At 35.9% G+C, this 17,445-nt stretch overlaps 1 long non-coding RNA gene across 1 annotated transcript; it reads left to right on the top strand.

Moving 5' to 3' along the window:
- The first annotated feature begins 10,014 nt into the window (after window positions 1–10,014).
- LOC116163093 lies at window positions 10,015–10,517 on the top strand. The gene is made up of 2 exons (XR_004143669.1): window positions 10,015–10,184; window positions 10,329–10,517. It is a non-coding gene; the product is annotated as an uncharacterized LOC116163093 (long non-coding RNA).
- The last annotated feature ends 6,928 nt before the right edge of the window (window positions 10,518–17,445 follow it).

Below are 17,445 nucleotides of genomic sequence, written 5' to 3'. Positions count from 1 at the left end.
AGAAACGTAAATTTTAAGATGAACTTGTCAACTTTTTCCCTCAAATACCTCGACACAATATTGTATATCACACGTTCATATGTTTTGCGAGTATTCGTACTTACTCATCTTCGCAAACACGTATTTTCTGGATTGACACAAACAACTATTTCTACCAGTGCCTTGTATCCGGAGGCCACCGTTATTTTTATCTTTGTTCTTTTTAAAAATAAGTTCGTGTTCGAACGTTTCTCCATAATGGATCCGATGTGTAATTTAATGGAATTTACCGTGATTTCTTTCTTTTTGGTTTGAATGTTTACAAAAGCTTCCTGCAGCTTTAGCCGTGCGTGTCGTTTTTCTGTAAAGCTGATTTCGAGCTTTTGAAGAGTTTATTTAAATTAAGGCTTGCTTCGAAAGTTCGTGTAGGAATAAGCTTCTGCGCCACTCACACGATATGTTTTGACGTGATTCTGTGATAAATTGCGTATGCCAATCCTCTGATTTTTCACCCCAGCATCTTTTCAGTTTATTATTCTTTTTTATAACAAAAGTCAAAATCTACCGCAATTACTCTGTTTAGTGCAACTACGACGACAGAAATCGTCGATAAATTCTTACTTGCTTATTTCTAGTAAAAAGAGAAACTGTTCTTTTAGTTGTCAACCTGTAGCAAAGAAAGGAAAAGAGCTCCGCATAGAGAACCTTTTAAGATAACTACTACACACTTTTCTCGCAAATAAATTAAACAAGTTTAAAAAGTCATAACATAGAACACATAAATGACGAGAGCGTATTTTCCTCCTAATATTAATGCTAGGACCAGGAACAAATACCGGTAGACACGAGATCCTTACCCCATTATCTTTCAAATGAGCCGCCTATCGTCGAAGTCTATACAGTTTAATGAAAAATAGTGGAGCGTATACAAATACATAAAAATTTTGAAATGGGCATTAGTTTTAGTTTTATTCGAAGTGTCTGCATATGAAACTTTTTTAAATGCTTTCGTAAATAACATTCCGCATTGTCTACATTAGAAATTTCATTAAATACCTTCATAAATAAAACATACAGCATACGTAAAGAGTAATTTTGAAATCGGTATTAGTTTTAGTTTTATTCAAAGTGCCTAAATATGATATTTCATTTAACTACTTTCATAGATAATAAAGTTGCCATTGCGCATGCGCAAAACCAAATTTTAAGACTGGTGTTAGATATGCTTGTACTCCAAGTGCCTATGTATTAAATTTCAAAAATAGTGGAGGCCCAATCTTCAAACGAGTAGGTATAACTTTTGTTTGGAGAGTGATTTAAAAATTTTGAAAAAAAAAATTTCAAAATCGGATAGGGCATACCCGAAAACCTATTCAAAGACGTGCCATCCAACTTTGTAACTCTTATGCTTGCTGAGAAAAAAATTAAAGAAGAAATTCAAATGTCACCACTTCTTTGGGGGTAGCTCCCAAACGAAACACGTTGGACCCTCGGTTTGTTTGGAAAAAGTGCTCGTCTTGATTTCCTTTATCGCCCAATTTTTTTACATGCGGTCATATAACACCCTGTATATACTTTTGTTGTGTTTTTAGTGCACTTTCACTTTCAAAAAGAAAAAGTGCATTTTTACGCTCCTTATGTACAGACTCAGAATTTTGTGTTAGGGTCATGCTCTACTTAGTTGTGTGGTCATCTCTTAATTCACATATCCCCCTGTTACACGATAACATTTCTACACTTTTAATACAAAACTCTTAACTATAACGACAAAATTTGAACCCAACTAAACTGCCTTTATTATTTTAAAATTAGTCTCTTAAGTAATTTAGAATTTGGAACACCTTGAAGTGGGTCCAAATTTGAAATGTCCGCTCCTTTAAGGGTTTGTTTTGGATGATCTAAACTACCCTTAGAGGCACGATAATGGTTGAAAATACAAATAAAAATAAAAATGCGTGTAACTTATTTTAAAATATCAACTGCCCCTAGCTTCCTAAATCTCGGACTCGATTACGGAAGGCTGGGCTATCGTTGAAAACTGTTGTACCTTCCAAAAGAAGACAGCTTGGCTTTTCTCTAAATTTTTCATGGTTACTTAATTGAATCCAATAATGAAACTAATTTGGTGTCAAAAAAATTATATGGAAGCCAAGATTTACCTTATACGGTTATCGGTAATTTTACTAAATTCCACATTCCCAACTTAAGCTTCGAATAGGACGGCTACTCACTTTACTTGCACGTATTCTACACAAAAACTTCAATCTATCTATTTATATATCTATCTAAAACAATTTTCAATACTTTCCTAACAATGAATCACTGAGTTCAGAAACACCTTGAGTCACGTTTTTACCATATCTGAGGCACGTATTGAGTAATGTATGAGAGACCATGACCCATCGATTGGACGCAGAAACAACCTTATTCGCATACGCTAAGCGTACAAAACACCGTCTAGAAATATTGACTGAGTGCACAATCAACCTTAGTCTAGGACTTGAGTGGTTTATGCACTCATTTGTCAGAAAATAAAGTTTCTACATTTCGCCACCAGATAGTTATCTTTGCGTGGGGCAAAACAATTGTTACTTTAGTGTTGAAAGGGCAAGTGTACTGAGCAAGTGCCTAAAAAAAGTAAGTAGCAACTTTACTGCTCAAATTCTGCTTTTAAATACAATTTCTTCAAAGTGATGGGCGATCTTGAAGAAATCACCGGCCAATCAAACTCGAAAAAACGGGTAAGGAACGATGTATCCTATAAACGAAAAAAAATCAAGCAAGCTCGTGTCAAAGGCGAAGCCTATATGAACTACAAGAACGTGTTAGTTCCTGCAAAACAGCAAGCAGCCTGTCAATGCAAAAACAAATGCACTGAAAAACTGGTCGATGTCGGAAAAGAAGAGATTTTTCGGAACTTCCGTCAAATTTCAACTAAAAATGAACAAGATGTATTTCTTCAAGGTTTAATACTTTGCACTGAAGTTAAACGTGGACGTCTAGGAGGAAGGAGCAAAAAATAGGACCAACCCTTTTTCTTACAACGTTCTAGTTGGTAGTGGTAGAGGGGAGGTTTGCAGAAATGCGTTTGTGGGTTTGTATGGAGTACCAGATGAACGTGTGAAAAGACTCAGGACATTATTGCAAGCAGGACGGACACTCGGAGATATTAGGTGGAAACAAGTGGCAATACTTTAAAATCCTTCAAAAACTATTTCAGTTATGGAACATATCTCTTCTTTCCGGGTTAAACAGACTCATTACTCGCGAAAACAACTACCTGGATGCAGAGTCAAGAAAATGCATTCAATGTTTTTGGAACAGAATCCGAACTCAGCGGTGAAGTATGAGTATTATAATTATGTTTTCAAACAGAATTTACAATATGCCATACTGTATCTGTGATTAGAATTTCAACAACATATATATTAATAAATAAAAAAGTTAACATTGCGCAGCCTGCGCAGGCGCAGTTCAATCGTCAAGATTTTCCTTGACTCAGGTGCCAGAGCGATACGCTACCGAATGCAAAAGGAAGGAACTAAATATCTTGAAAACTGTAGGAGTAGTTAAGGCCTCGGACAGACGTACCGACGGACAGAGAAAGTGGCTGCAATAGCGCACCCAACTTCGTTGGAAAATGCGCTAAAAAGGTGATGCAGTTTTGTTCATGTATCATGAAGGTCAAGCAAGAAAAAGTCCTATAATGAGTGTTCGTTTCTACTGGAGTATATCAACACTTACCTTGGGGATAATATAACTGAGTTACAGCTATTTTGCGATAACTGGATACGATAACATATCAGGAGTACCAAAAAGTGTTGTCCTACACGTATCTCGTTTATCGCCCGATACGAAGGTCGAAACCCTGCAGAAGTTTGTAAGCAAAACTTTCCCGGAAGCAATTTGTGAAAACTTCAATTCCAAAAAACCGGAGCTGTATGCATCGTGTAAGGTTCAAATAAGCAAGGATAATCTGGAACGAGCTCTAGATCCTGCAGTATGGCCGCATAACATCCAAGTGAGGAGGTTTTTTCAAAAGAGACCATCGCTGGCAACGGTAACTTAGTCACTACAAATACGTGCAAAATTCTAAATTGAAATGTGTGTGGGCTGCGGAAGAAAGTTAACGAACTACAAGTGCTAATAGACGAAAATGACGCCGACATAGTGTGCTTGACCACTTACAGGAGTTGGAGATGGCGCATTATTAGCTCGACGACTTTAGACTAGTGGACAGCTCCTGCTGTACACATTTTCGGGGTGGCGGCACTGCTATATATGTACGTAACACCATTAAAGCAAATCGCCGTCCACTTCCAATTACAACAATTGATAACTGTGAATTCAGCTGCGTTGAATGTAAAACCAAAGGTCAAGTATTTGTTGTTCTTTGTGTATATCGAGCACCTGCAGGGATTTATTCGGTATTTTACAAAATGTTAAATAGCATTCTAGATTTGATTTATAATAAAAATATAGTATATTGAAAGACAAGTGTACAATGCGACCTATTGTAATACGACTATCTTGTGGCACGAGTGGCGACGCGAAGCGTAGCCACGAGTGTCCGCAAGGTAGGAGTATTACAATAAAGCATTGTAACACGCGTTTTTCATACTATTTTTTCTATTTCGGTGCTTTAATTTAATTAAAAAAATCATTATCAGAAACTATAGGGAACATTAGAACTAACATGTTTTACGTTGGGAACACTTTTTATGCCGTTAAGTTTTAGGTTGGCAGCCTAGTAAGACTGACATTTTGAAGTTCAAACATGAAAGTACCCAACGAAGTACCTACTTGTACTAACTAGTAACTGCCAACGTAAGAGATGAGTTACCAAAAAAAACAACTATAATCACTGTCTTTGTACAACTGTTTTTGGCCGAAAACAGTTGTACAAAATCATCATTGTGACACCGAAATAGAAAAAATTTATTATTGCATGTGGAGACTACAATGTAAATTTTGCAGGTTCACAGTCAGGCGTATCAAGTCTCGTCAAGGATTTAGTAGAATTATTCTCTTCTTACAACCTATCTCCGCAGGTAGAGGGCATGACTCGAGTGGCCACCTATTCCGCAACTAGAATCGATAACATTTTTTCGAATATGAGCGTTGATAGAACTACATGCGTAGTTATCAAATCTCATATATCGGATCACTACGCACAACTTTTATCAGTAGGTAACGAGCACGTAGAAAAGAAAGACGGAGGTAAAGTTCAAAACTGTTTCAAATACAAAAGAACTTATAATGAAAACAATTTCACAAATTTTAAAAACTGTTTGTGTAATGAAGTCTTGCAAGAGGTGTACGATGCAATGGGCTCGGATGAAAAGTACGACATGTTTTTTGAAACATTCTACTATTACTTTGATGCGGGTTAAGCCTTTCAAAAATAAACAGAAATTTAACACAGCATACATAAAGAATTGGGCTCAACAACTGATATATCTAAATTTGCTTTACAAAAAAATCAAAGATCCTCGTTTGAAGGAATCCTATAAATTAGAAAAGAAGAAATATAAAGCTTATCTAAAGAACTACAGCATTTCTTTAAGCGAGGATGCTATACTAAACTCGAGCAATAAACCCAAATCGATTTGGAAGCAGGTTAACCAAGCTCTTAGAGTTGAAAAAAATACCAAATGCCCTGTACTAATTCATGAGAATCAAAAGGTGTCAGATCCCCATTATATTGCAGAAATGTTTAATAAGTATTTCGATACAAGTAATCTAAATACTGCGTATAAATCAACCAAAACAAATCTATCAATAAGTAACGTTTATAAAAATTGCTACCTGTTTCCTACGGATCCCATGGAAATTCTAACAATAGTAAAAAACGTACCTTCCAAATACTCCATAGGCCTGGATGGAATTCCTTCAATAGTGTTAAAAAATGTCGCTACAAATATTGCGATTCCCTTGGCTCACATAATAAATGAATGTCTTCAAACAGGAACATTTCCTTATCAACTTAAAAGAACTAAAGTTATACCGATTCACAAAAAAGGCAACAAAGATATAATAGAAAACTATCGACCTATATCCCTGTTGCCAGTTTTCTCAAAAATTTATGAAAGAGTAATTTTTAACAGGTTACTTTCATACCTTCAAAAATACAAATTGATTTCGGTCAGTCAGTATGGTTTCTTGCCTAATAAGTCTACTAATGATGCAATATGCTTTTCATTGAAATTCATATTGAATCAACTTGATAGACGAAAACTGGTGGCGGGGATTTACTTCGACTTATCCAAAGCATTTGACATTATTGATCATCGGATCTTAATTAGTAAATTAGAGAGCTAGGGAGTTCGAGGTACTGCTTTGAAGTTGATGAAGTCGTACTTGAGTAGTAGATCTCAGCAGGTCTATATTGAAAACAGCAATGGTTCTGGAACACTGTCAGAGACAACTAGTTTGAACAAAGGGGTGCCACAAGGGTCCATTCTTGGCCCATTGCTCTTTTTACTCTTCGTCAATGATCTAAAACCATCACTACAAGTTTCAACACTTATTCAGTATGCCGATGACACGTCATGTTTGTTTGCCAGTGAAACTGCTCAGGAATTGTCCGACAGTCTAACATTAATATCAAAAAACATGGTAGAATGGTGTAATAATAACAATTTAATCCTTAACACACAAAAAACTGCTCTTGTAGCTTTCACATACTTTAATGACCAATCCTTACTTGTAAAAATGTCTGGCAAGTCCATTCAACAAACTGAAGTGACTAAATTCTTAGGGGTGCATATTGACCAAAACTTGAAGTGGTGCAAGCAGGTTGACTATGTTGTGGGCAGACTGAATAGTGCATGCTATGCTATCAGATATCTCAAAGAGCGCCTAAGCCTTAACTCAATTCGAGCGTATTACTTCGCAGCTGTACATGGTGTACTAGCCTACAGCATACTACTTTGGTTCAATGCGTCTGATACACGTCGAGTATTTATAGCACAAAAACGCATTATTAGGGCTATGGTTGGTCTTCCAAGTGCAGCTTCTTGCCGAACTTCATTTCAACAATTGAAAATTTTAACTCTACCCAGTCTTTTTATATACTGCGCCTCGGTACATACGTGGCGAAACATAAATGATTTCAATAAAAATAGCCATATTTACAGCGCAATGAGTACAAGGAATGGTGACAATTTGAGCATACCCACTCACCGAACAACGCGTTATGAGAGAGGTTATTACTATAATTGCATCAAAGTATTTAATGCTATACCAAAGGCAATAAAACAATCAAGGAATATTCAATTGTTCAAAAAAAACTTAAAATTATATCTACTTGAAAAAAATTACTACTCCGTGGGCGAGCTTGATGCGAATTAAACCGGACACACTAACATCTTATTTTCCTCAATGTATAACGTTTGTCCTCTTTATGTTTTTAGTTTGTCTTTTTTTCTATATTATTCTACATTCATGACAATGCCAATGTAAAGGAATTTATTCATGGCAATAAACTATTATTATTATTATTATTATTATTACTGTTCTGGGCAAAATAAAAATCACGCTGTTTTTCGTTTTTGCTCAGCCCTTGTCAACTCAGGTAGTCCAGTCAAATAAGAAAAAATAAAAACATTAATCGGTAAAGATCTGAATTTTGGTACACATGTTCATTAGTGTTCCCCATTGGACATACTAAAAGTCCCCGTCAAAATCTGTTGCGCTCGAGGCACCATCTTCGTGGCCCCAACAATTTTAATCATTTTCGCTTACCTTTTTGAAAAAAACATGATGTCGTACGTATCATGAAACATTATGTCATTGCTAGAATGCTTTATCGCAAGACGATTCTGTTCATTTTTTGGTGCTTTTACAGCTTTCGGTGTAGTCATAAAAAAGACGGCCTCCTTCCTATAACTACGATACGGGGCCTAAACGCGTTCTGACGCATTCAACGTGAGATTACAGCTAAAGTATTGGAGATACAAAAAAATGTAAATACTCTTTTTTATAGGGAATTTAGTAAACTATATTTTTCATGTAAACTATTTCTTCGTATCAGTAATAGTTGCCGAGACATGGGCAAAAAACTGGAAAAGTGTACCGTTTTTCCAAGATGGCGTCTCGAGCGCAACAGATTTTGACAGGGACTTTTAGTATGTTCAATACAAAGTCCCAATAAATGTGTATACCAAAATTCAGATCTTTACCGATTAATGTTTTTATTTGTCCAAAATTGCGCTAATTTGACTGGACTAAGGCCGGTTTCAGAGAATTGAAGTGTTTTTTCCTATTCGTGGACATTCATTTTTGCCCTCCGACAGGGATTTTGGTATGATAAAGCGTAAGCTGACTTAAACGGGCCGAGTGTATACTCTAATGGAATATGTTGAGATGATAGTCACGTCTTCCGTCAAACCCAATAAATTCACAGTTCACCCATATCAGAGACTTCCAAAATTGGTGGGGAAAATACTCTAAGAAGGATGCAATTTCCGTTGAATCCTCGGCCAGATTAGTGCCTAGGAGTGCAAAAGAACGCTTCAACATCTCCAAATTTCACTACTTCCTATTCAGTGCGGATCATGGCAAAGGCGTTGTTCGGGCCAAAGACTATATTGGTGGAATCGTCAATCATACTTTTTCTCTGTTACTCCCAGGAGTGAAGTCTACTGATTTTCCGGTAGATCTCGCAATCCCCAACGGAAAAGTGCCAATTTCGGCTAAAAAAATGGAGCATATTTAAGAAACTCATAAGTTTGTAGACCAAAATTAAGAGGCACAACATTTCTGGAAAGAGATTTTGGCCTACAGGCAATGGAGAAGAGTTGTAATTTTGATTTTTTTCATTTCAAAAAGTTTGTTGTACTTCAGGTTTTCGCAATAAAATTTTTAAAAATGTCATAACATTATTTGATTTAAATTCAGACTCTTCAGACCATATGACTTTAGTCTTCCTGGCCTTTTTTGCTTTGACATATAATCACGTGTTTCGTCATATTCTGCTGGCTGTTATGCCACTGCTGTCGTGGTAAATTGAAGAATGCTCCTAAATATATTTTTGGGAGGTTAATTAGTTTTTCTTGATTATCTTTAAACTGATCATTTGTGACTTGGGTTGTTTCTGAAATTAGTGCTTCTGTCCTAACTCTGTTTCGCCAGCAATTATTAAATCATCAAAATGGATTTGTACGCTCTTATTATCCCCAAAAAGTTCAAAATTGTTATGTACGTTGCGACACAGGCCTGGAGGTATGGGTTCGTGATGTATACATTTCAAGGGTAAAATAGCCCAACGAATGGTCATATCTGCCAAAAAGGCGGTAGGTGGTGACGACAACTTCCGCTGAAAAACACAGTCATAGTCTATTTAATTGTAATTGAATTTCAACCTAAAAGGCCACTCTAAATCTTCATATCCAGGGAAGGACCTTCATTGCATTTGGATTTGAGTGCAGTTATAGAGTAAACTAAGTTGCTGATATGTTCCTATATTTGATGTAATATTTTCTTCTAGGGGAGAATCACAACGTTACAATGTTGTGATATTTAGTTGAAATTTGAGTATGTCTTTCCAGCGATCATTTTCTGCACGAGATATCAATTTATCCTACTGAAATTCAACTCCTTTTCACGGGAAGCCTGGAGGCATGCTACTGGAAGAAAACAGCTAATAGATATTTTGACAAGCAGCACTCAAAATAAATTTAATACACAATTTTTAATAAATTTCTGAACTGAACTTTCTGATAAATTCGTCGCAATAACAGCCAAATCAATTAATGTTTTGTTTTTCAGATACTTAGATAATTATAATTTATTACCGAGTGTTTTTGCGCATCAGTTGATGATAAATTTATATTTTCGAAATAATCTCACTACTTGAGGTTATTTTTTAGTGTTCAATCACAAGATACTCTAGATTACAGTCGGTCTGTACAGTGTTATCTCTCGATAAATTTACCTGACAATGATTTTATCAACATTGGTATCCACAGAATTTGTTTGGCAGAGTAAAATTACCGGAGGGGGAAAGACTGAGCATTGGTATAAAAGGGTTGGCATCCAACTAGTTACTAAGTAAAGCATTCGCAATACTACAGCTTAAAAATGAAATTCGTGGGTTTGATTCTTGTGGTAGCATTGGTAGCATTGGTAACTTTCCAAGTAGCGTACTGCGCTGATTGTAAGTGCTTTGAAAAGCCACCATGTCCTTTAGGATATCAACCAACGTAAGTACTATTTTTTATTATTAGATAATATGTCTTATAAAATTAATCCGGCCTTATTGTGATACATTTATAAACCGTATTATGTACAATATCATTTACATTTTCGGCATAAATGCAGTTTTAATAAGTCTTATTTCCTTCTAGTGAGCAATGTAAGACCGCCGACGGCAAAGATGGAGCCCAGTGCTGTCCAATGAAGTAGTAATGTTTTTATTTCGAGCACATTCAGACGGGCAGTTTTTTGTCAACACAGAATTGAAATTAATATATTATACTTTATTATATAATTAATAAATTGTTATCCAGTTAAATAAAATGTATATTAAATACTAACGTTGTAGTAGTATAATTGTGTATCGTTCCCATATAAATGATACTTTGGAAATCTAAACGTGTATGTTCAGGTATAAAGGTGGGAAGTTTTCGGCAAATGTTTTCACACAAGGTGCTGTCTGACAACACTGCATCCTATCGCATCGCATAAAATAGTCGTCTAAATAAATACACTGAAAAAAAAGAAATGTTGTCGCAACTAACAATTAGTTACTCCAACTAATTTTTTTAGTAGCTATAGCCTCAACAAAATTATTTGCTGTAGGAAATCAACATAACTTGTTGGAAGTAAATTTGTTCCAGTAGCTAAAACAATTACTTGTGACAAATTATACAAGTTAGTTAAGAAAGCATACCATTTTTGTTTGAGGAACTAAATAAGCTTGCAAAAAAATTTGTCCCTGTAACAAGTAATGCTTAGTCGCAGCAGCATAGCGGTATTGTTATATAAACTAACGAGTATTTGCTGGACCTCCTAATTTGTCCTTTTTTATCTTTGTTGTAGTAGCATACCATTTATGCTGGAAACTCATAAATTGTCTCAAATGATTAGTTGGATTAACTATGAATCCTGGTTGGAACAATAAATTTTCCGCTCTGTCTGCATCGTCCACGCGTTTTGGTGATGTCAATTAAAACAAATCACTTTTTTTTTTAAATACACATTTATTAAATCACTTACTGTTTACCTAACTACAAAAGAAAAACTTTTTTATCATTAACATCTCCAAAGACAAAATATAAAACACTTAAATTAAAACCGAGATTAAAACTTACCTACACTACATGTAAACAGGTTTTACATATACAGCGTGTTTCGAAATTCGCGCACACGGACTATGGGATGGTGTTATACAAAGAAAACTGAATAAAACGAAATTGAAATTAAATTTCTAAAGGAATTAATTACGGAAAAGGATAAAGTAATAAGTAACCAAACAATAGCAATTAATGCACTCCAAAGTCAAGTTATACTTCTAAATAAGCTTCAAACCTCTAATGGATCCGTCAATGATAAGAATTCCTCCCGTTCGGAGGTAGCGAAACCTAAGCCAAAAGCATCTGCTAATAACCATGCATCAACTACTAAATTAGCTGACAAAGGATCTACTTCTGCGCTTAATGGAGACCCTCCAGTCTCTTCTAAGTGCGATGTAAAAGTTCTCGCTGAACCTGCATCGTATGCTAAAGTTCTGCATGAGGCACCTACCAATACCACTCAAAAGGAATGGAAAACTGTTACGCACAAAAAATCTAAACGGGCTGCTATTATTGGCAGCAACAATGTTGATCCCAGCTACTGTACAATCAAGGCAATAGTTCCTCGTGCGTATCTTCATGTGTATAAGCTTGATCCAGGAACGACTGTTGACATGCTGCAACGTTATCTTCAGCCAACGTTTCCCGACGTGTGTTGCGAAAAACTGCAGTCAAAATATGCCAAAGACTACTCGTCCTTCAAAGTGACCGTACAATTGTCGGATTTAGAGAAGATCATGGACCCAGGAGTTTGGCCGCAGGGTACACGAGTAAATCGTTTTTTCTTCCGGAGATCCCAAACAACAATGAACACCTGACCTCACCATCTTTATCTCATAAAAAATTATCCATATTTCATATAAATATTCAGTCAATTATTAACAAATTGAACCAATTGGAAGCATTTGTTGCCGACAAGGAATTGGATTGTATATGTGTAAGTGAACATTGGATTACTGATACTGACCAAATTACCGCTCTTAAATTTGGTCAATGGTCAGTAGGATCTTTCTACTGTAGACCTTCGCGTAAACATGGTGGAGTGTTAATTTTTACAAAGGAAAGTGCGTGTGTGAAACCACTTAAATTCATTAATGACCTCTCTGAAGAAACGCATGCGGAAATTTGTTGTGTGCAAGTTAATTCTAATACTGTAGTTATATGTGTATATAGATCGCCCAATGGGGATTTTAAGAAATTTTATGACATTTTAGAGTTAGTACTCGAAAAGATTGTTAATTTTAATGTTGTTTTAGCGGGTGACTTTAATGTGCACTTTTCTGTCGATAAGAGAGCAACCATTATCGGTGATTTATTAGAAAGTAATGGTTTTATACGAACAATCTTCTCGGCTACTCGCGGAGTAAATTGCATAGACAATATTTTTTCAAATTTTAGTGTTTTTGATTTCAGTAGTACTACAATAAACACCGGCCTTGCTGACCATCTAGGGCAGCTGCTTGTACTGAATCATTTTGAAAAAGATCTTAGGAACTATTACGCAACTAAACTGCATCGACCAATCACCCAAGTTGGTATGTACATGTTGTTCGATAAACTTTACAATTGTGATTGGAAAGACATTATTAGTGATACAGGTGATTGTAACCAATGTTTTTCTGATTTCGTTAAGTTTTTTCATGAATGTTATTTGACTTGCTTTCCGCTTGTACGAGACAAACGAAACAAATATTCGGGTAGATATAGATTCAACTGGTTTAATGACAATCTTAGAAGATTAAGAGACAATGTTCAGTTAATTAGTGGTCTCTATGCGAAATATCGCACGCAGAGTTTACTTGAAATTAAGAAGTCTTGGACTGCAACTTATCGAAATCAAATAAAATTGGCTAAAATAGCAGCTAACGATCAGCACATTGCTGTATCTGGAAATTCCACAAAAGCAATGTGGTCCATTATAAATTCTGAAAGAATTTCTAATACGAACCCACAATGCAATTTAACTGCCGATGATTTTAATTATTTCTTTTCAAGCGTCACAGACCAAATTCTATCTAGTCTTCCTAGTAGCAAAAAAGACCCCATAGATCATTGTAAGATTACTAATGTTCCATTAGGTATAAAATTTGAGTTTAATTGTGTTTCGCAAACGGAAGTACGTGATACCATCTCCAGCCTGCGGAACAGCAACACGAAAGATTTTTTTGGTCTCAATACTCAAGTGATTAAGCGTAACATTGATGTGCTTGTAAGACCACTAACCAGATTAGTGAATCTTGCTATATCGACCGGAATTTTTCCGGACTGTTTTAAAATAGCAGTAGTCTTGCCCCTGTTTAAAAAAGGTGACGACACCAACAATTTGAACAACTACCGACCAATTTCGATTCTTCCTGTGTTCAGCAAAGTATTAGAGAGAGTCCTATACAAGCAAATGAACCACTTTTTCGAAAATAGTGCTCTATTTTACCGCAAACAGTTTGGATTTAGGAAAGGACGTGGAACTTCTGATGCAATTATTACCTTCGTTAATAATGCCTACGAATGTTTTGAAAGAGGTCAGCATTTGGTAGCGGCATTTATCAATTTATCTAAGGCATTCGATTGTGTCGACCACAATCTATTAGTTCGTAAATTACAATACGTGTACCACTTTAATGATTCAAGCTTAGCACTAATTAAATCATATTTAATCAATAGGTTCCAGTGTGTGCGCGTGAATCAGACTATTTCTCCGACATTACCTGTAACACGGGGAGTTCCACAGGGGTCTATACTCGGCCCCCTGTTATTTTTAATATATATAAACGATATGCCCACGGTGTTGCCTAAACACATGGATTGCATTCTTTATGCTGATGACGCAACCTTGCTATCATGTAACGATGACTTCAGTATTGCTGTCATATACTCAAAGTGCCATCGAAATCGTTACAAATTGGTGTATAGACAATAAGCTACTACTGAATGAATCTAAAACAGTTATAATGCCCCTATCATTAAGAACGACCGACCCCTATCTTGCAACAAGGGAAATGTCCCTCTTGGGTTGTGTAATAGATCCACAGCTTAATTTTCATGTGCAGTGTACTAACATTATTAAAAAAATGAATAAATCACTTTTTTTATTAAGGAAATTGCAAAACAATGTATCCTTAAAGGTAATGAAAACTGCTTATTACGCACTTATACAAAGTACGTTATCATATGCAATTTTGGCATGGGGACACAGTTCCCACTGGTCCAGTGTATTCCGTTTGCAACGGAAAGCCGTACGAGTGCTCTCTGGTTTAAACTATAGAGACGACTGCCGTGTCTCATTTATCACTTTAAAAATTATGACATTCCCTTGCTTATATATTTTGCAAGTAGTATGTCTAGTCAAAAGTAATATGGTCTCAACTGTCCTTCAATCAGATGTACACTCGTATAACACCAGGCAAAAAGACAACATAAGGCTACCTTTTTGTAGACTAACAAAAACTCGAAATGGTTTGACTTATCAATCACAGGTATTGTATAATTGTATTCCCGCACATATAAAAATACTTCCTTTAAAGTTATTTAAAACTTCTATCAAAAAGGTACTTATAGAAAATGCTTTCTATTCATTTGACGAGTTTATAAGTCACTGTCGCAGAATTGAGTAAGGAATATGCATGTCTCTTTGTTGTACTTGTATGTACTTTTTATATACCTTTGTGTCTGTTAATTACATATGTATGAGACTTGACTAGAGTAAGTGTACCCACACAATAACTCAATAAATATATTATTATTATTATTAAATAAAAAGTTCCTCGACCAGTTTCTGATCAGACCGGCACTTTTCGAGTTGTCGTTGTTCGAAAAATCTAAAAATGAAAATGCCGGAAAACAAAAGATAATTCAAAACAATTTATGGATTAAAGTTACACTTACCTTCAAACACCAAAAGTAGTTCCGGGAATCCCCATTGTTCCAATATATCACCTACACTTTGTTCAGCCATTGAAAAAACATTAAAATACTAAAAGTTCGTAATGTAAATAACCGAAATTCAGTAGGTACAAGATTGGCGACTTACCGTGAAAAAATGAGCTAGAAATTATGACACTGGACAGGGTCACAGAGTACTTTGTAATGATGTCCTCTCACATCTGGCTGGCACTCTGGGACATGCAAGGCAAGGTGAGATAAGCACATCCTGTCAACTACTTGGGAATTGCATGATTGCAGTATTATAAATAAAATTTTATATTATTTTCGTCCTTCAAGTTAAGGAATTTAGTATGTTGTCACAAATACAGTGGTATTAGGTTTATCAGCAAACTGCTTTTTGTTATGAAGGCATATTTTTATGTTCATGGAATCAATGCAAAATGCTCGTTGGCGCTCTTAACAAAAAATGTTTGCTATCCTCCAACAAAGTTTCATTATTAACCCCAGGAAATCGCAACTACTTGGGAAAACTAAAGCAGTAAATTATTTAGTTCTAAAAACCATTTCTTTTTGCTGCTGCAACAATATGCATGTAGCAATTCTAAATTTGTTACCACAAGGAAGTCATTTTTTTCAGTGTACATGCATTCTCAAGTTTAAGGTAGCCGTCGACGGCCGCCGTTAAACGCCAAACTAGCATGGTTTCTTTACTAACCGCCAACGGTTGCTTTTTGCGTCTACGACTCAGAAACTTCAGTAGTGTGCATTATGTCTAAGCAAAAGCAACTCATCACCTATTTGCTCCTGGAAGAGGAAGACGAGGAAATTATTTGTTATTTGCGGTGCCATAATTTCACACTGCGTCGTGTGACTTATCGCTATTGACAAAATACAAACAGGGAGGTTATGCACTACAGCCTCTATTTAGTTAAATCCACTAATTCAAAATTAAATTTGTTCTTCATGTTATTTCCTTTAGCAGTTAATATAACCTCAATTCAAAACCGTGCCTTTTATGGCAACAACGTAACGACTTTAAGCAGTCCCCAGTACGACAGGTGCGCAAGTACTCATTTGATAGTATTAGCGATCTAAATTCCTCACAAAATCTTTGCTGCGAAATAAAATTACTATCTGATTAGGAGAATACAAATTCACTACTAAACTTGGATTTATACTCAGTAGCCGGCTAACATTCAACGTGAGGGTCGTAAAGTTCGGTATTTGCTACTACAAAACTCAAATCTTAAGGGCGCCAGATCTAGCGAGGTAATAAATCCTCTTGATCAAGGAGGATAGGCTCTTCCAAGCATAGCATAATGAAGGTGTAAAAAAAACTAGGTATTGTGGCAGAGAGGAATTTAATACGTCTGTATTTCGATTTAAAATTAAATATGATTACCTAGTATGTAACTACAAATTATAATTGTGGTGTGAAGCACGGTAACAATATAATAAAGGAAAAAACTAATAGGATTAATTCGTCCACACCGCAAAAATCAACAGTGTCAACAATATCTTACTACGGTAATTAATACGGGTTCTGGATTCGTTAGCTAGCCCCGCACCCTGTTTATATTTGGGCCAAATAGAGGTTAGTACAGATAGACCTCCCAACAGAGAACAAAACGAATTTTCCTTCACAGGTAAGTATTATCATGAATGTAATTATTTGTAATTAAATGGTAACAATTAACTCTTTTGATTTCAGTTTACATAACCCTTGAAGAGGGTTCATCAACTCAAAGCCACAAAAATTGTAAGTATGCAAATACAGGTTAATTATGATTAATTAATTTTTATTCTCCCACTTTATTTCAGAACAAACGCAGATGCAGCAAGGTAAGGTACCAGTAAGTGCCAGATTTCAGGCAGCGGAACAAAAAAAGCTGAAAGTTATGAGATACTCTATATCTAGCTTAAGAGATACCTAATTCTTACAGTAGATAGGCTAGGAGAGTTCCAGCGCAACTTCCGGCCAAATTACATGTAATTGCCCATAAGGAATTCTAAGGTTCATTTGGGTGTTTTTGGAGCAGTTTGGATGTGCGCATGCGCGCCCCGCCCCTTTGCGCAGGCGTCATTTGGACGCCATCTTGGAATCCTCAAACTTCGACCCCTTCGTACCCTGAAAAATTTTTTTAAATGGAACGGATTCGAACCGTCAACCATTGGATTACAAGTCCAATAGCATAACCGCTGAGCTAATTAGACTATTATGGTATAATGCTTCGATAGTTGTATTTATAACGAACCGCCTAAAGTGTCACTGGTTCGATTTAAGAAC

Source organism: Photinus pyralis, unplaced genomic scaffold, assembly GCF_008802855.1.
Source record: "Photinus pyralis isolate 1611_PpyrPB1 unplaced genomic scaffold, Ppyr1.3 Ppyr1.4_LG1, whole genome shotgun sequence".
NCBI lineage: Eukaryota > Metazoa > Arthropoda > Insecta > Coleoptera > Lampyridae > Photinus > Photinus pyralis.
The sequence above is the reverse complement of the archived record's forward strand: the minus strand, read 5'-3'. Positions and strand labels throughout refer to the sequence as shown.